The sequence below is a fragment of the Dromaius novaehollandiae genome, chromosome W (genome assembly GCF_036370855.1).
Source record: "Dromaius novaehollandiae isolate bDroNov1 chromosome W, bDroNov1.hap1, whole genome shotgun sequence".
Lineage (NCBI taxonomy): Eukaryota > Metazoa > Chordata > Aves > Casuariiformes > Dromaiidae > Dromaius > Dromaius novaehollandiae.
The window spans coordinates 6,209,896-6,229,362 of NC_088130.1; the positions used below are offsets into that span (position 1 = coordinate 6,209,896).

At 44.2% G+C, this 19,467-nt stretch overlaps 1 long non-coding RNA gene across 2 annotated transcripts; it reads right to left on the reverse strand.

The window, feature by feature from the left end:
• Window positions 1-7,400: 7,400 nt before the first annotated feature.
• On the reverse strand, window positions 7,401-19,376 carry LOC135324279 (uncharacterized). 2 transcript variants are annotated; one of them, XR_010385642.1, is made up of 6 exons: window positions 18,302-19,376; window positions 17,407-17,480; window positions 16,678-16,734; window positions 16,551-16,583; window positions 14,656-14,677; window positions 7,401-11,930 (listed from the first exon to the last, which is right to left on the reverse strand). It is a non-coding gene; the product is annotated as an uncharacterized LOC135324279 (long non-coding RNA). The 2 variants fall into 2 exon arrangements; XR_010385641.1 differs by having other exon boundaries at window positions 7,401-14,677.
• Between the last annotated feature and the right edge of the window lie 91 nt (window positions 19,377-19,467).

The following is a 19,467-nucleotide window of genomic DNA, read 5'->3' on the forward strand; positions in this document are numbered from 1 at the left end:
ACGCAGTAAATCTCCTTCTCCCCTCCCTCACGCCACACGAAACCCTCATGGTCCGGGACTGTAAACATAGTTGGGCATCCTGCAACACTCTATGAGCAAGTACAAGCCAAACCGACCCTAGCAATCCCTGCTCGGATATCTGTAATGGAAGGGGGCGATTGCCGCCCCCCCCCCCCCGCCCCCGCATACTCCCCTCCGGGGAGGTAGGATTCTATACATCTGAGCAACTGATGATTACTGAGCAAAGAGTTATACACTTACATTTAAGACTTGACTGCCCTTCACAGTGTGTATGGCTGTTTTCACCTTTGATACCTGTTAAAATAGCCCCACTCTTATTGACTTCTTCTCAAGATTTATCTTTCCAGGTATCCGCATCCACGGCAGTGAATGTCTCACAGGGAGCACCAATACTGCGAGGAATTCTGACCCACAGTGCCGCAGTGCCTCAAGTTCAGCCAGCACCCTCAGTACACCCTTTAGCCAGTGTGTGGATACTAACTCCTCAAAAGGAAAAAACAGCCTGGCACTGTTTTAGCAGATGGTCCAGGAGCCACTGCTCTAGTTCTTCCTGATGGCGATACCATGCCTTTCTGAGCATGTTGCCTGTGCTTTGGCTCAAGGCTTAAATTGGACAGCTAGAGCCATTGCCTCTTTAAATAGGGAGTTGGGAGCAGTGTAGCAAGGAACACTGCAAAACCACCTAGGGATCGACTGCCTCCTACTGCGAGATAACCACAGACACCATGACTTCACCGAGATGTGCTGTTTCAACATCACCGATGAATCGGCATCTATTGAGAATATCAGCCACCTCATACAAGGAGGACTCCTGTCTATCTCTTGCTTTGTTTTATGTTATGTTTTGATTTCATTACTTTGTAAACTCCCTTGCCCTCATACCCCATGCCCTTCTGAAGACTGGGACGGCCTGTAACTAGCTTTCCATCGCGGGGGTGGAGTGTATGGGAAAGTGCGGAAGAATGTCGAGGAGATAGACGATGGAAGCTAGCCAGACCGTTCCGTGGGAAAAGGAGCAACAGGGCATGTTGACCCATAGTCACGTGGTTCAGCCTGTGCCAGGGTGGCGCTGCACCTGGGTTTTGAATCGAGAATAACAATGAGCTCAACATGCTTACTGCGCATGTGTATGGTACATAAAAATTTCATCTAGTGCCCCCCTCTCCGTGTTCCTCACCCTGGACCGATGCTCAGCGGTGCCAGGGATCCCCTGCTCCATTATTGCCTCGACCGGGAAAACGCCGGGGAACCCCCGTTCAGACGCAGAGGTAATAAACGCTCCATATCGACCATCGTATGCCTTGTGTTTGTGTATCTGTCCCTGCCGGGAATCCAGGCAATGCCCCCGCCTCACCCTTACAGTTCCGTTGGCCATGTAGCACCTCTGGTATTACAGGGGGAGGGCAAGGGAATGCTAAAATATCCTCCCTAGTCTCTTCCTCCTCCTGTAGCAATTCTTTGGGGAGCAAAGGGTATAAGGGAGCACTAGCGCTAGTAAGGATTTGGTGCTTTTCTAGCTGTCCCTTAAGATGCTTTACTTGATTTTTTTCAATTTTTCCTGAGAGTCTCTCAAACTTCTGGTTTGGGATTTTGTTTTTCTTTTGGAGGCCTCCTTGTACCAATCGAAAAAAATGCATCCCACTAACATTGGAGTACCTTAAGCCCTCTGGACTCTAAGGTGCCCCTTAAGTGCACTATTTTGTCTAAGTTAAAGGTACCTTTTACAGGAAACTACGTGGAGTGATCATCCCTGGTCCAGAAACTCCATTTATCTAAATACCTGCAAGTTTTAGGAGAGTAATGCGTATACATATAATATGCTGGAGTCCCTTTTGGGGGAACTGGGACTTCTTTTGACTGTCCGGGCAATATCTGAGCACAGCTAACGGAGGCAGCCAACAGATGCAGCAGTTTGCACAGCAGTTTCTGGGCTCTGCTTAGATCTTCTGAGAACTTTATTGGAGATTGTGGGGGATTTCTGGGACCCCTCTGAGGAACTAGAGTGCCTGCTGCTGACAGCTAAGGAGAGCCAGGTAAGGACAGCTACAAGAGGCCTTAACTTCTCCTGAAAAGCTCTAGCCGCTGCGAACGAGCTCTGTTGGTTGCCCTTCATCAAAGGGTGTTGGGTGCCTGCATTTCAGATGACCCTTGATTAGGGAGGGTCAAGCACCCTTTTAGCCAGTGCTAGGGAGAAGCCTATACAAGAGCCAGGTCCAGAGCGCAGCCCCCAGAGTGCAGCTGACAGAAGTAGCAGTTTGCGCAGCAGGGTGCAAAGACGGGGTCCTTGTCCCTGTCCAGAGCAGCATACGCATTGGCAGTTATGGTTGTGACATGCCACAGGGCACATTCCCTAGTAGCTGTTGGAGTCGCTGTCCTTGCCATGTCAGAGGTGTCGATCCAAACAGACCTCCTAACTAAGGATGCAGCCCTGCAAGTCTCAGGCTGCAAGGAATGCCTGGGGCCTCTCCGTGAGGCTGGGGCTGACAGTCACCTTTCCTGCAGGAGGTGTGCTGTTGTTGATGAGTTGTGTTGCCAGGTAAAGGAGTTGCAGGAGGAAGTCATCAGGCTGCATAGCATCAGAGAGAATGAGTGAGAGAGGGATAGGATCTTCTCAGAGACCCTACAGCTTCAAGAGCCCCAACCCCTAAGTGCAGTGGAGATGCAGATGGAGTCTCTGCCTTGTAAGTAAGTGGTAACTCCGAGGAAGGTGAAGGCTGGAAGCCGGTGACCTCTCATACCAGGAGGAAGGCTTCTGCTCCTCCTGAAGGCTTGCAGCTACAGAACAGGTTCACTGCCCTCAAAACTGAGGAGGATCTCGGTGTGCTTTTGAGTGCAGCATCTGGGCTGATGGACCCTGAGCCACATAGGCGCACCCGGAGGAAGTGGCAAGTGATAGTAGTGGGTGACTCCCTGCTGCAGGGGACAGAGGCACCCATCTGCCAACCTGACCCTCTGTCTAGAGAGGTTTGCTGCTTGCCGGGGGCTCAGATCCGAGATGTTGTAAAGAGACTGATGGAGCTTGTCCGTCCCTTGGACTATTACACCCTGCTGCTCTTCCACGTGGACACCAATGATATTGCCAAGGGCAACTTGGGAAGTATCAAACGTGACTACAGAGCTCTGGGGGCAGCGGGCAGGGGTATGGGGGCCCAGGTGGTTTTCTCCTCAATCCTGCCGGTGAGGGGGAAGGATGGGAGGAGGAGTGGATGGATACAGCAAGTCAACATTTGGCTGCGCAGCTGGTGTTAGCAACAGGGTTGTGGTTTCTATGACCATGGGACCCTGTTCAAAGATTTCAAAGATTGACATCTGCTTGGGAGAGATGGGATCCACCTTACTAGGCAGGGCACAAGCGTCTTTGCCAACAGGCTGGCCAACCTGGTAAGGAAGGCTTTAAACTAGGAAAGACAGGGGAAGGAGAAAGTTATAGAGACCATGCAATCAACAAAACAGAGCCTAAGTGGGGGGTACCTCAAGCATTTGCATGCAGACAAGGAAGTGCCTACGAGACAAGGCTATGGGGAAACCTCTTGCACCCCTTCTGGGAAATCAGCATATTTGGATACCTCTCTGAAGTGCCTGTACACAAATGCATGCAGCATGGAGAATAAACAGGAGGAACTGGAGATCTGTGTGCAGTTGCAGGGCTATGATCTCATTGTGATTATGGAGATGTGGGAAGATAGCTTGCATGACTGGAATGCTGCAATGGATGGCTACAGGCTCTTTAGGAAGGACAGGCCAGGAAGGCGAGGAGGGGGAGTCACCCTTTACATTCCAGCTGCTCTCTCACATATGGAGCTCTGCCTGGGGGTGGACGATGGGCTGATCGAGAGCTTATGGGTAAGAATTAAGGGGCAGACTCACATGGGTGACACTGTTGTGGGTGTTTGCTACAGGCCACCTGATCAGGAAGAAGTAGACGAGGCCTTCTACAGACAGCTGGAAGTAGCCTCACGATCACAGGCCCTGGTCCTCATGGGGGACTTGAACCACCCCGATATCTGCTGGAGGGACAACACAGCAGGGCACAAGCAATCCATGAGGTTCCTGGAGAGCATCGATGACAACTTCCTGACACAGGTGATGGAGGAGCCAACGAGGAGAGGTGCACTGCTGGACCTCATACTTACAAACAAGGAAGGGCTGGTTGGAGATGTGAAGGTTGGGGGCAGCCTTGGCTGCAGTGACCATGAGATGGTGGAGTTGAGAATCCTGCAAGGAGGGAGCAGGGCAAAGAGGAATATCATAACCCTGGACTTCAGGGGAGCAGACTTCAGCCTCTTCAGGGTCCTGTGTCATAGAAAAACTCTACTTGTACTAATTTAGTTCAGAGAGAGGCTTTATTCACACACACACACCAGCAGCTGTAGGGGAAGCATGTCCGATGCACAGATCAGGCAGAGGCTTCCTCAATTAGCATAAGTAAATGACTTACATACATTTCTTTGGTTGGTATAGTTACTAACACTCTCTTAATTGGCTATACATCCAAGGTAAAGAACAAGGAAAATGGAATTTTCCACTAAAAAAAACTCTACAACTTCTAACCGGTTCTATCTGGTTTCAATTCCTGGTGAGCCAGGCAGGAGTTGAAGAGTTCATACGAAGTTCAGGGGTTCTATCTTTGTTCTATCTTAAGATGGCAATTAGTAAAAATGTAGTCTTCTTACTATTGATTGTCTTTTACTTCCACATTTCCCCCTTTGAGGCTTTTACACCCTCACTCTCCTCAATGTTGTATATTCATAAGCTGAATGATGTCTTCTTGCTCCTTTTGCAGCATTTGCTTACAGATTTTCTTCATTTCATATTGGGATTGATCAGTGGGGAGTGTGGTACCTTTACAGCACTTGATACATACTGATGCACATCTGTGAATAAGCATTACAAAAACATACACAATTATAATGATTTAAACTCCTATAATCACTAACCTTAACAGTCCTCTTGACTATTCACCTATCTGCCCTCCTAGGTTAGGCAGCCATCCCCACCAATCAAATGGTCGTTCTGCTGTTACCGCATGTAGTACTTGTAGGCCTGCATGGATCTTTGCAAAGTCAGTTTCAATTCTCTGATCCTGGTTCACATAAAAGCAACAACTTTTAAATGATCATTTAATAAGGCACAAACTCCTCCTTGAGAAGCTAACAGAAAGTCAAGTCCAGGAAAGTGCCACAAAGCTGATCAAGGGACTGGAGCATCTGTCATACGAGGAAAGGCCGAGAGAGCTGGGACTGCTTTGCCTAGAGAAGAGAAGGCTTGGGGGGGGGGGGGGGGGAAATCTTATCAAATCTTATCAATGTGTATAAATATCTGATGGGAGGATGTAAAAAGGATAGAGCCAGACTCTTCTCAGTGGTGCCCAGTGACAGGACAAGAGGCAATGGGCACAAACTGAAATACAGGAAATTCCACTTGAACACCTTAAAATACTTTTTCACTGTGAGTATGGTTGAATGCTGGAACAGGTTGTCCCGAGAGGTTGTAGCATCTCTATCCTCACAGATATTCAAAACCTGGGCAAGACCCTGAACAACCTGCTCTAGCTGACCCTGCTTGAGCAGGGGGGGTGGATCAGATGATCTCCAGAGGTCCCTTCCAACCCCAACTATTCTGGGATTCTGTGATCTCACCAGCTGTTATTAATCATCAATGACTGTTTTTGGAAGGGGAAGAGATTGGTCAAGTCTCTCCTAACCTCTGATGCAGGTTACATAAAAACACTATCATCTTTCAAAAATAATAAATCTGTCATGGTAATACAGGGAATAAGATAATCCATTAACATGTTCTAACCTCTTTAAGATTATCTTTAGAAAAGTTTCTATTAGCTTTTTAAAACAAAAACCCACCAAAACTGAAACATTGTAAGCAAGGTATTTTCCATTCTCACCTTAAAGAAAGAAAACGTCAAATTAGAGGAGCTGTGAAATACACAGATTCTCTTGAGTTCTGCAAGGGATGCTCATCACACTTGGTTTGACTGCCTCTTGTGGCTTCAGGAAGCTTTAGATGAAGCCCTAAACTTTGCGGAACATATTCTTAGATGGTGTGAGTTAGTGTTGCTTCATTAATTTCTAGAGTATCTGTCCCAATCCAGTATCGGGAGGGTTTTGTTACGATCCCAAGGACGAGATTAAGACGCTAAAACCGGTCAAATATCGTACAACCTTTCAACTTTATTTTCCATGAAGTGGGGAGAAAAGGCGGGGAAAGGCGAAAGGGAGGTGAAGGGGAGAGGGGAAAGAGGGTAAGGGGAAAAGATAGAGAAAGTTGGAAAAGGAGAGAAGAAACTAGCTACCACCACTCCGAGTCCGATGATGTTCTGCTGACTCCGTTCGAATTACAGCTCGAGCTGGGTGCCTCCGAAGAGGGACCCCGAACAAAGAAATCCCTGGGCAATTATAACTTTCCAGTCTAAGCTCTCCACCCCTCACGTGGTAGTTTCGACCAATAGTAATATTCAGGTCTGGGGTCTCCTGCTCCTTATTGGGTCTCATCCCTGTCCCTAGGTAGGCTGTTTATCTTTACCATTGCGGTTTCTGCTGACAGATGTGTTTTCATTCCTCGGGTTCCACCCTTCTCTCTCAAGGCCCTGACAAACAGGTGTTGTTCCAGCAATTAGCACTGCCCCAGCAGGGACAGTAGGTGTTATCTTCCAAGGTCCTGACAAAGGAGGTATAATCCAGACTCCCCTAATTAACACTGTTTCAGCAGTGAGGGGAGGCTTTGTTTCCCAGGGTCCTGGCGCCCAAGCAGGCCTCACTTCAAAGCCTTGACATCCTCCCTCCCGGAGTGTGACACACAGGAATGCAAACCGCTTGCAACTCCCTTATCATTCCACTTTGAACCAGCTCTCAGGCCCCTTTTCTTACTGAACTAGGTAAAAGTTCATTATTTTATCTAAGTGCGGCCTAAGGCTTCAACAAATTTAGCTACTCATGCTAAGCAAGTTTTATAGAAGTTGTGCTAAGCGGCAATAATTTGCAGTCCAGGTCCCAAAGTCTCTGCCCGATCGTGGTCTGGTTCAGCGCAGGCTCGGTGTGTCCTGGGTGGTCGCAGGGAGACCATTTCAGGGGTCGCAGCAGCTCAGTCCTGTTTCTGCCGGGAACAGATGGCTTGTTCGGGGTTATGGTTTGCTTGCACCTTATGTACCAAGAAATGTTTAAGGCAAAAGTTCACTCATCTGTCCGCCACAGTATCCTCTAAATAGAAAGCATTTTCCCTACTGCCTTTATCATGCTGAACTGCTTCCTATGGTTTCATGCAAGCTAGAATAGCATAGCCCTAGGCTTCTGCTGAAATATACTGTACTGCCTACGTGACAGATTCCCAAACCTTGTTAAAAAAAAAAAAAAAAAAAAAAAAAAAAAAAAAGTGTTCATATCCCCTAAGCTACCTCAAAAGTTTTGGCCATGCTTCATCAGTTTTATAGAATGAAATATACCATTTGTAGCAGGGATATTAGTTGCTGTTTAAGTGTTTTGAACATGATAATCCTCCATGTTACTGTATCTATGTCTTCTGCTATCTACACTAAGAAATTTCTAGACACTCTCACTACCTTGGCCAATATTTGATATGAACCTGGAGTGCAAATCCTACACTGACATCTTGGAGAAGGCAGAGAGGGAGTTAAGCTTTATTAAGCTACCACATCAAAAGGATACAACATTATATAACAGGAATGATGTGAAACAAGAATTGTTTTCACTTCAATGAGCTCTCCCTCACTGGCATACAGATTTCAAACCATATTCGTACTTCACTTAGCCTAGTGGATTGGATTTCAGATAGCTGTGCCATTTAAGTGACAGGTGCATGTGCACCTTGCTGTCTCAATCATCTAAGAAGCAGCAACTAGTTTTCTGTTGCACCCCCCCCCCCCCCCCAGTTAATGGGGCAGACAGATGGTGCTGTTAGTCTGCTTTTAAATCTCTCTCATATATGTACTTGCTCTCTTTACTGTAATACTGGAGTGATCTACAGTCTGGAATGAACAATATTCCTCATGAGTATGGACAGACAGACTTATATTCACAGATGGGAAAGTGAGGCAAGAGAGGCACTAAGTCATTTGGCTGAGATCACACAGAGACTTTGTTGAGAAGCAGGGACTCAAACTTAGTTTCCATATCTTTAAAGACATATACAGAGGGAGTATGTGTTTTACCAAAAGGATAAAAGACAGCCAGTTGCCTTTTCCCAGTGAATTCACAGACTACAGCAAAAAACACTGAATTATGCCCCTTCTGATTTTTTTTTTTTTTTAAAAACAATGCGCCCCCTACCTCCCAGCTGTTCACCCTCCTACTGCCAGCTACACAGCTTCATCATTTTATAGAATCACAGAATAATGTAGATGGGAAGGGACCTCTGGAGGTCTCTAGTCCAACCCCCCCAATCTCTGCTCAAAGCAAGGCCAACTAGATCAAGTTGCTCAGGGCTTTGTCCAGTCACATTTTGGCTATCTCCATGGACAGAGATCTCACAACCCGTCTGGACCCTTGTTCCAACATCTGACCACCCTCAGGAGGAAAAAAAGTTTTCCTTATATCTAATCAGAATTTCCCTTGTTGCAAACTGTTGCCAGGGAGCAGCAAAAGCAGGGCTGCTCCATGAGAGTGGATGAGCCAGGAGCTGAGGGTAACCACAACTCACACAGTGTATTTACTGTGGAAGTAAAATAGTTAACGCCTCATAGGCCTTTGCAGGCCTATCTAACAAGAAAACATCTGCAATGGCTTTGCTGAAATCAGCGTGACCCAGTTATTGAAGGAGTGTATTGTCTGTAAAAGAACATACTATCTGTATCCTTAGAGCTTCCTCTTCTGAAGTGATTCTCTCCCTGTTCTTGCTTATCCACACAGCTGTAGTTCTGTGAAGGACAAGTCGTATAACCCAAAGGTATACAACTCTGTAACTGCCTCACTTGGGCAGAATTCATATCAGCAGTCTGTCACTCTGCTGCTCTGTGCTTTCCCCTATAGCTATAGTAATAAGCTGCTTCTGCTCTGACCTGAACCTAAATTGTATTCTGGTTATTCCGCGACATCACCAATGGCATCTGAACACAGTGGGCAGAGCAGGGTACTGTTAATAGGGTCCATCAACAGTAGCAGACCAGATGAAATAATCAGTAAGGCCCACAGCCCATCCAAGGGGCCCAGTTAGGACCAGCAGGAGATGAGGCTAGAGACAGGACAGGATACAAGGCTACAACATAGGTCCAAGGGGTCCACCCAGGAGACAAGGCCAGAAGCAGGACTTGGATAGGCACACCTACAACATAGCTCAGGCAGGGACTGAAGGCCCATGCCTGAGCTTAAATGGAGCTCCTGGGCCCATGGGCAGAGGGTGGGGGTTCCAGGTGAGGCTGTTCAGGGCCATTAAGGTCTATTAGTGCACTCAGGGCCCTGACAACTGTCTCTGTTGCTTCTCATCTTATCATTGTGCACCTCTGAGAAGAATCTGTCTGTGTCTTCTCTAAACCCTCCCACAAGGTAGTTGAAGACAGCAACAAGGTCTCCCCTCAGGCTACTCTTCTTAAGGTTGAACAAACACAGTTGTCTCAGCTGCTCCTTGTACATCATGTGCTCCAGCCCCCTAATCATCTTGGTGGCCTCTACTGGACTCACTCTTGTACATCAGTGTCTGTCTTGTGCTGGGGAGCCCAGAACTGGACAGAGTACATCAGATGCAGTCTCACAAGTGCTGAATTCCCTTGACCTGCTGGCTACGCTCTCGTTAATACAGTCCTGTATGTGGTTGGCCACCCTTGCCACAAAGGCATACTGCTGACTCCTGTTAGACTTATCCACCAGGACCCCCAGGTCCTTTTCTGCAAAGCTGCTTTCTAGCTTGTCAGCCCCCAGTCTGTCCTGTTGCATGGGATTATTCCTTCCCAGGTACAAGACTTTGCATTTGCCTTTTGTGGAACTTCATGTGGACCCTGTCAGCCCATTTCTTCAAGCTGTTGAGGTCCCTCTGAATAGCAGCCCTGCCCTCCAGCATATTAGTCACTTCCTCCCCCCCTATTTGGTATCATCCAGAAACTTGCTGAAAGTGTACTCCACCCCATCGTTGAAGTCGTTAATAAAAACATTGAAGACCATTGGCTCCAGTATCGACTCTGAGGGATACCACTAATAACCAGCCACCAGTTGGACTTTGTACTCCTAATCAAAACCCTTTGAGCCCAGCAGTCCAGACAATATTTCACCTACCTTATCACCCACTTATCCAGTCCACATCTCAACAATTTGACTATCAGGAATACAGTGGGAGACCGCATCAAAGACCTTGCTAAAGTCAAGGTAAGCATCATCCAGTGCTCTCCACTTGTCCATAGAGCCAGTTATCTGATCACAGAAGGCAATTGGGTTGGCCAGGCACAATTTGCCCTTGGTAACAAGTCTATCTCCTCATGTGTTTATCATCTTTGAACAGAATCCCAAATGGCCAAATGCTCCTTGCACAGTACATGATGAGAAATATACAGCCAACTCCAGAAGAATTCCAATGTTGAACATGATTAATTTTCCTATACCTCTGAGGAATACTACCAGGAAATTCCTAACACTGTAAATTGTTTAAAATATGCACTTAGTGAAAGCCTCTAAAGAGCAATCACTGTATGTTAAATGAACACCAATCAAATGTAAAAACAGCAGTTACATCAGTTTAATAGGTATATAAAGGAGAAAAATCTCACCACCCTGCAATTAATTCTAAATCACATAAAAAGTGTAACTTGTATACTTACTGCTTATTAATACACAAAACATGTATAGCATATTAAAACATTTAATTAGCACTTACATAACAAGCTAAAAGTTAAATATCAAGTTATTGCTAAAATACTTGTTGATACCTTTATTAAGCTTGTGAACCAACCCCTCAACGTGCAGTGCTCAGGTCATCCTAGCAATTAGGTGCTTTCAACTACCATTTAGTGTTTTATGAGCCAAGTCCTATGCTCTAGGAGAGGCAATAATATATTGTCCAGTTTGACTATCTTCAAAACTACAGCTCTCACAACACTGGAAGTTCCTAAGTTAGCCAGGAGAGAAAGAAAGGACAATAGAAAGAGATGTTCTTGAGCAAAGTCTTCAGCTCTCATCCCCTTGAAGTCAACATTAGTTTAACTTTTCTAAAAAACAAAACAAAAAAAAAACCTGGCCAAGAAAAGATTTGGTATTGGCAAATACCAGGGTGGAGAACTTCATGAATAGGTGTAAGCACTTCAGGAGAGAGAGAACAGAGTGAATCTGTGGTGAAAGGCAACAGATAGAAGAAGATGAGAAAGTCAGCGGTAAATAGCACATCCAGTGGAAACAGTAGACAGGCTTGTGACAGAAGAAAGCCAGGGAGAAAGAGGGGAGGGGAATCAGAGGGCAAGAACCCTCCAGAATTGTCAGGAGAGCAAGCAAGCAACTAGACACCACAAGAGGAGTTTGAAACAGTAGACCCAGGGGTGGGCTTAGGAAAAACTTGTAGTCAAGATGAATGCTTAATAGGGCTCCCAGAGGGTAGGAAAATAATAGCTGATGTACATCATTGATAACTTTCAACCAGCTATGCAGCCTGATGACAGAAGGAAACTACAACATACTATTACCCTTTATTTAGTCTAAATCAGCTGCCAATATGCACAAACACCACATGAAAAGCAAAACCTGAACAAATTCCTAAAACATCTTCCTGAAAATGCCATCTGCTATCCAAGCTAACATTACCATCCTCTCCATCACAATGAGTTTTGAAAGAACAAATTACATTTTCTAGACAAGATAACATACTCACCTCAGCAACACAGCCTAGTACCACCAACCACAGTCAACAAACTGCTTTCTTCACAGAAGCTCTCAGTTACTGCATGCAAACTTACAGAGACGGCACAGCTGTGAAAGGGGATTACAAAAAGAGCTCACATGGCTCATTAGTCTCATAGGTTTGGGAATGGTTGCTGATTTAATGATGTCAGAGATTAAAAGCAAGTGGAGAGACTGCCAACAGTGAGCAAAGATGAAGATAAAGACACTAGCATGCTGGACAGGCCATTGCAGGATGTGGGGGGAAGCTCCCAGTTCCCCCCCACACCCCCCAATCTGGTGCCAGTTACAAGCAGTCTGCATTCCTGTGTTTCACTCTCCCAAAGGGAGGATGTCAAGGCTTTGAGATAAGGCCTACTTGGGTACCAGGACTCTGGGAAACAAAGCCTCCTCTCACTGCTGGGACAGTGTTAATTAGGGTGGTCTGGACTATCTCCTCCTCCTCAGGACCTTGGGAGATAACACCTGCTTTCACTGCTGGGACAGTTAATCATTGGGGACTGGAATTAACTCCTTCTTACCCTGGCTATGGGATCTCTCCTTGGGACCACCCCTGCAAGAGTAAAGCAATCATTCACAGTCACTCAAACTCCTTTCTCCAGTGCTGAAGAGTGCGCAAGGCAGCTAGCCTGCCCTTGGGGGTGTTCGGCTATCCCCCCCCCCTCACCCCATGACTGTGGGTGCAATCGTCATAACAACGCTGGAGGAGAGTTGGACCCTGCAGCAGCCAAGAGCTAGGGACTGCGACTTCGCAAAGAGAACTGCAACTGGCCTAGTGACTCCACCTTCCCCTGAAGGGTATAAATAGGTTGGCCCCGGAGGCTGTCTTTGGCTCTTTGTGGGTGACAGTGGGTCTGTCAACTTGCAGATCCCCTTGGGATGGGGATGCCCTCCTGCAGTTACTTCCCTGGGATTGAGTGTACCTTGGCTGCTCAGGCAACACGTGGGTAAGATCAATTAGAATTGGAAAATAAGTATTCTAGTTGAACTAAGTTTCTGTGGATAAGAATTGTTGCTTTGTACTGTTGTAACTTGTGTAGTAAATTTAGATCTTTAAAATAAGTTGTGGAGTCATGTAGTACATCTCCTTCTCCCCTCCCTTGTGCCACATGAAACCCTCACGGTCCGGGACTGTAAACATAGTTGGTCGTCCCGTGACACAGGAAGTGAGAGCTGTTATTGTGCTTCTCCTCTTGCAGAAGAAAGGAATAGGGGAAGGACATCTGACCAATTCACTGATATCTGTGGGGAAAGGGCATAGGTGCCTGGCAAGGTGAAGGTCCAACAAGAGAGTGCCTTCTCATGGCTCCAGACACAAATGCATGGTTGCTATGTGCCAAAGTGGGATAGAAAGGCCTCCCTTTCCTCAGAAGTGTTTAACAGCCCCCAGGCAGTAAGGCAGATCTGTCCACCCTCAAAACAAGGGTCTGTACTCACTTTGTCCATATGCTCAAAGCTTAACAACCAATCACCATGCAGCACCTGCCCTGATCAAAGCATGCTCCATTCAGTGGTAATAGCATCCTAACCAGGAACAACCAATGGGGAATTTGAGTGGGTCTCGATGAAAACTATATAGTTACTATGGGAAAAGTATTGAGGGGAGGTGGGGGGGGATACACACACTTGCTGCACTGGAGAGGATGCCCAGGGAAGAGTGCTTGTCTGAGGATCTCCTGTTGCTGCTCTTCCAGGCTGGCCACTGAGGACAGTTTACCCTTTCCCGTCTCTGTCTCTTTCCTCTTTTGTTTTTATTTTTTCCCCCAAAGTAACTTTCTCCATTAGAGTCAATGTATGCCATCAGCTACAAACCCCACTAATAAACCTTTGTGCATGTGAACTTGTCTCAGCATCCTTTGTGCAACACATTGTTAATTGAGGTATTCCAATTATTTTAATTCTCACTTTTTCTTTATATCAACAACAGCTGTTCAAGTATCCTGGATCCTTTATAAAGGGGACCATGATATGGAGACAAGAGACAATTATAATTACTTTTAAGCTCTTATCTATTGCTGGACTATAAACAGGAATTAAGGTTTAGGAATTTTGCATGTGGGCTTGTACAAGTCTTGCTGCTCAACTTTTTCAGGAGGACTCGGAGTCTAAATATTATAGATTTAATGAAGGTTATTCAAGGCACTGGGAAACTAGTCAAGATGGCAGTATCACTGCCTTAAAAAAAAAAAAAAAAAAAAGCCTGAAACTGGAAACCTGCTGTTGAAGAAGCAAATAAGATTCCTCACTATTCATAGACAGTTAAGGACATCTGGAAAACTCTGTACAGAACAGTGCAGCTCAACAGTGGAACAGCTGCACAGAGAGGTTATTTAGGAACCATCAATTTAAATGTTCAGGTTAGAGACAGATTCAAACCACAAACTTTTGATCAAGATTCAAACATGCTCCAAGTGGAGTTTTCAGTTTGACCCACCAGAAGGATTGGGCAACATTCAGATCCTGGCTTCTCCAAAGCCTATGGAAAATTTGGAACTGAGAGTTCAGTTCAGACCTAGCGCCAGTTCAAAAAGATTAGATCACCCTCGTTGGAATGCAGGAGGAAATTTGCTCTTCTGGTTGCGATGGGATGGATTCCATGTTATTCCTTAAATTGCAAAGGTTTCCTAGCATAGATGATACAGCATGAACAGCTTCTTTTTATTGTTTATTTTTAGCAAGTAGCCCTTAGAGAAGCAGTGTGACCTAGTGGACAGGAACAGGAGTGAATAGGGAGAGAAGAAAAATGGATTTGTCATGCCTCAGCATTGGAAAAAAAAAAGTACTTATGTCTTACCTCACTTTATCCACTGTGAGGTCTGTAAGGAAAAGCATTATGTAAGCATGGCTGCTAGTTGCAGGTAACCACACAGACAGATACAAATTAAGAAGCAAGCCAGTATCATGACCCTCTGGGTGTGCATTTTTTGTTTTCCATCCTTAGCTTTTAGAAATAACCAAACATTCATTTACTAGTGATGACCCCAGACATCTGGAAAATGTAAACATGATGTCCAGGTCCGAGGTACTTTAGTTATCATGCTAACAATATAGAAATATATTGTTATACAATATATTCAAATTATATTAAACAATATAACAGCCTGCACATGCCTAAGATTCCACCCTGAAATTAAGTCCTTGTTTTTTGCAGAAAGTATGACTAACACAAAATCAATCAGCAAACCCTCATAAAGTACCTGTGCACTGGAGTACAGCTCATTTCTACACCACCTTTGCTATTTCACTTACAATCTTTGATAATGTTCATATCAGAATGGAGCTCTCTGAAAGTTCATCTGATTATTTTAATTGAGAAACCTCCAAGGCTCATTTTTTTCAAGGCTCCCCTTTTGCATGAAAATCAAAATTATCACCTCTTCCCTGAACAGTTTGACCACTTGTACACATAGCATTCTCCATTGCTGACTGATGACTGTACTTAATCACATGCTTCTATTAGAACGTGGAACATGTAATAGTGGAGTTCACTCCCAAGGATCACACTGAGGAGTTAGTCTCTTCCTCTCCTCAGACAAAGACCAAAAGATCTCCAGAGAGTGGCTGGAATCCTCCACTCAACATGAATGGAGACCCCCCACATGAAAAATAGGCTCTTCTAGCCTGCAATCAAAAAGAAGAGCCAGGAGATCCTGTAAGCCACCAGCACACCTACAATAAAACTCCTTAATTCCTTCATGAATTTATGATTCTGGGAGAACAAAGGTGATTTTCAGATGTTTTCAAAAGCATCCAGGTGCCAAAGGATGCTAAGAGGCACCTTGAAACTTCTGAAAATCTCACCCTGCCATTTCAGTTGTTTTAAGGCAAGGAGCCTGCCAGGAAGGACAGGACTGTGTTCCTGAGGAAACCCTTATGCCACAGGGGCTAAGCCATAGCACAAGACAGAGAGACAGTGCTGCAGCTTCTCTCCAGCTGTAAGATCCCAAGTATTGGACACATCTGGTTGAAGAGGGCTTTGCTGTTTACACTGCCAAAGCAGTTGAGGTGTGCTGCCGTCCCCAGCCTCCCACTCAGATTTGCCTCCTGTGACATTTGGAATCCTTAAAGATATGAAACTTCCCATTTGTAGCTTCACAGCAATTCCCTGAGGCATCACTGGCACAAAAGCCCACTCACAAAAATGAAATGCATATGAAAACTACCAAATACCTATGGCATGCTCGCTAATTTTTGCCACTGTGAGTTTTGTGAAGTGCACTGTTTTAGAGAGATTCCTCTCCCATTTCTCTTTTCCATCTTGCTCTAACACTGCCCAAACTGCAAAGTGTCCCTGTGCACAGCCCACTCACTCAAGAGACAACACCCATTTGACATAAATTAGGTGGGAGAATAGAATTTCCTTGTCAGATTTCCAATTAAATTATACAGAAATATATCTAAGTTACAGCATGAATCCCTGCAGACTGGGATCCTAATTGCTAAACACGTTAAATAGAGTAAATAACAATGTACATTCAATCCATTGATAGGAATGTAATTATACTTTTGTTGCTGATGTCAGTTGAATTAATTGCATAGGATCTGATATCTATATCTGCTCATCTGTCCCCTCCTGCTTTTGGTCAATAGGATGGAAGACTTGCCAGTTCCTCAGAGCAGGATCAGGCAAGTTTACATTCATTCACCCCAAAGAGCTATTTTCTGCAACGGAGTTGAAACAGCACATACCTGGTTTTGTACCTCCCCTGCAGACTGGAAGGGCTGATGATGAAGGCAAATGCAAAGATTTTGTTTTAATCATCAGATGGATTATCTCTGGTTCCAGCCAAAGCCTAGTAGATGACTATTTTCTCACCTTGCTGTACATTCCTCCTTCCCAGCTGAGGTGGGCATCTGTGTAGTCTCAGTCCTACTACAGAAAGCAAAATTCACAGATAAATGGGTCTGGGTTTCCTACACCACCAATGACCAAGACAACATTCTCACTCCCTTAAAGACAACAGCACAACTCCTATTAGCTTCAGTGTGGACAGGGCTTTGCTTTTGGTTATCAGGAACAACCCCTGTAAACAGAGGTAGAAAAGTGGTGTTTCCAGGAGTGGCTAGGGCATGGGGAGGTAAAATTTTCTTCCTTTTCTTTCTGCCTCCCAGCAGGGGATCCCTTTATGGTAAAAGCTACCACAACTGAGATTTGCACATTTCAGAAATAACTAGCTGAACTTGAACTAGGGTTCAAGCACTTTCTAAAAGGATTCCTGGAGGATCTTTGAAACACCTTCAAACTTCTGAAAAGGCAGTACCATGTTGAGGGGTGGGCAAATGGCTGCTATGTACAGCTCAATGACAGCCTGGGAGAGTGCCAAGATCTTCCCTCCTGAAAGGAGGTTTCCCATCAACAATCAGTTACCACATGGGAGAGGAGGAAAAGGGAAGGAAAGCTTCTGGTTCAAATTTGGGGGTATTTTGCACCACAAAACTAACAGATTTAGTTTACAGGACCTGTTTTTCTAATTAAATGTTTAATCCAGAGGTTTTAAGTTTGTTCGTTTAAAAGGAAAAAACAAGAGGCAATAGCAAAACATACCTTGCAGCAGTACCAAGATGGTTCAGACTTCACTTCTTTGTGAAGGCAGCTTCCTTTTCAAGCTGTATGTTTACCTGTAAGAAACCAAATCCTTACTGGTTTTTGCATTAGAATATTATTTATTAAATCATGTGATTTTAACAATCACATAGCTAAGATTCTAGAGAGTGCTAAATAGAAGAAAACATTCTCTTGAGATAACATGTAAAGGACTCATTGCTTTATGGACCTTGCCTTCTAATTATTTACAGGTTTATATAGATCAGAACACATCACTTACTTAGCATAAATTTGGTAGAACTCTTCATTGACTTGAGTCTAAAATGACTCCACAAAGACTAGAAGAATCATTTGGCCCAGTAGTTTAACATGTCTTCCTTTAGCTGCTTAGAAAAGTTAAAATTTCACTCCAACTTTTTTGAAAAAGCTACAGTAATGAGGCATAGATAGTAATTACATTTTTCTCTCTAAACAGTAGTGAGAGCACAACAGAACAACTACAAAGAGGCACATTTCACAGATTTGGAAGTCATTCATGTACAGTTGGCTAGACTAAGCTAAGCTCTTCATTAATAGAAGTGTAAACTCAATAGAGAATTCATGAATCAAGCTGAGGCACATTTGCTTTTATACCAATTATTCAAAGAATCAAGTTATTTGAGAAGTAGAAGAGAAGCATATCTCTTCTCATTCCAACAGCTGACTTCATTTTTTCCTAAGCATCCTCACTGAAATGAATCAATCTATCTGAATTCTTAACAGACTATTTTATATGCATGTAAAACTTGTTTTTATGAATGATATTAAAATAAGAGGGACAGCATAACTTTTAGGAAGCATTTCCTATTAGGGTAATAAAATACCAAAAGCATTTTTCATGAAAAAAATATTTTACCTGTCAGATCTCACAGAATAGTTGGGGTTGGAAGGCACCTCTGGAGATCATCTAGTCCAACCCCCCCCCAAGCAGGGTCAGCTAGAGCAGGTTGCCCAGGACTTGATAGACCTGGGCCCTGTTCTGCTATAGATCTGTATGAGCTAGGGAGGGTCTTTTTGATCCAGCTGTAAACCCAAAGCTCCCCATCTGTTAAAAAAAAAAAAAAACGGCCCCATTATCAGAGTAGCCAATCTAGAACTCCACACGTACTCACTCTTAAAATGTTTTTACTCATTTTCATTGTTTAAAAGAGAACAAACCCATCAGCACAACAGTTCAGCATCCCCCTCCTGTTCCCTATCAGTAATTTAAAAGTCAGGAAATACTGAGTGCTGAAGGCAATGGGTTAACATTTTGCTATTTATTTCCTTCTGCCAAGTTCTGAAAAAGTCCTCTGTATAAATTAAACAATGAAAAAAATGTTATTTTCAATTCTATATCATTACAGCCAACAGAATCATAACAATGCATCTAAAATGTGTGTGCACAATATATCAAGTATACATTTTCGGGAAGGGGGGGAGACTTTCTAGGCTTGTTAAAAGGATAATGGTCCCATATTTTTATTAACAGGTTAGCAAAACAAAGTCCAATGGATTACAATATTTACATATTATTTGAAAAATAAAGTAGTGATAAAAGCATGTCACAATCATTTATTTCATTTTTGGTAACCGTTACAAATACCCAATCCAGGTATGAAACTGTTTAAACACATTTGAAATGAGGTCAATTAAAAAACAAATACAGACACAAAATGTGTATTTATACTTGTCCCTCCAATGTATTTTCCACGTGATGCTCCCTCCCTCCTCCAAAAAAAAACCCCTCCCCCCAACAAAACCAAAAATTCCTGCAAACCCACAACTGATGAATCTTTAAAAGCAAAACACCATGCTTCAAGTAGCACTTATTCAACAAATGCAAATTTTGCCATCAATTTTATATGAAGCTGTCTGGGACACCATTTCCTCAGCAGCTTCCTGTCCCCGTCCCCTGTCCTGTTCCCCCCCCCCTCCAAAAAAAAAAAAAAAAAAAAAAAAACCCAAAACAAAGTAACATGCATTTCTAAAACTAGGCTTTAGTCAAGTACTTCCTACTTTTTGGAAAGAAACTTTTTGTTC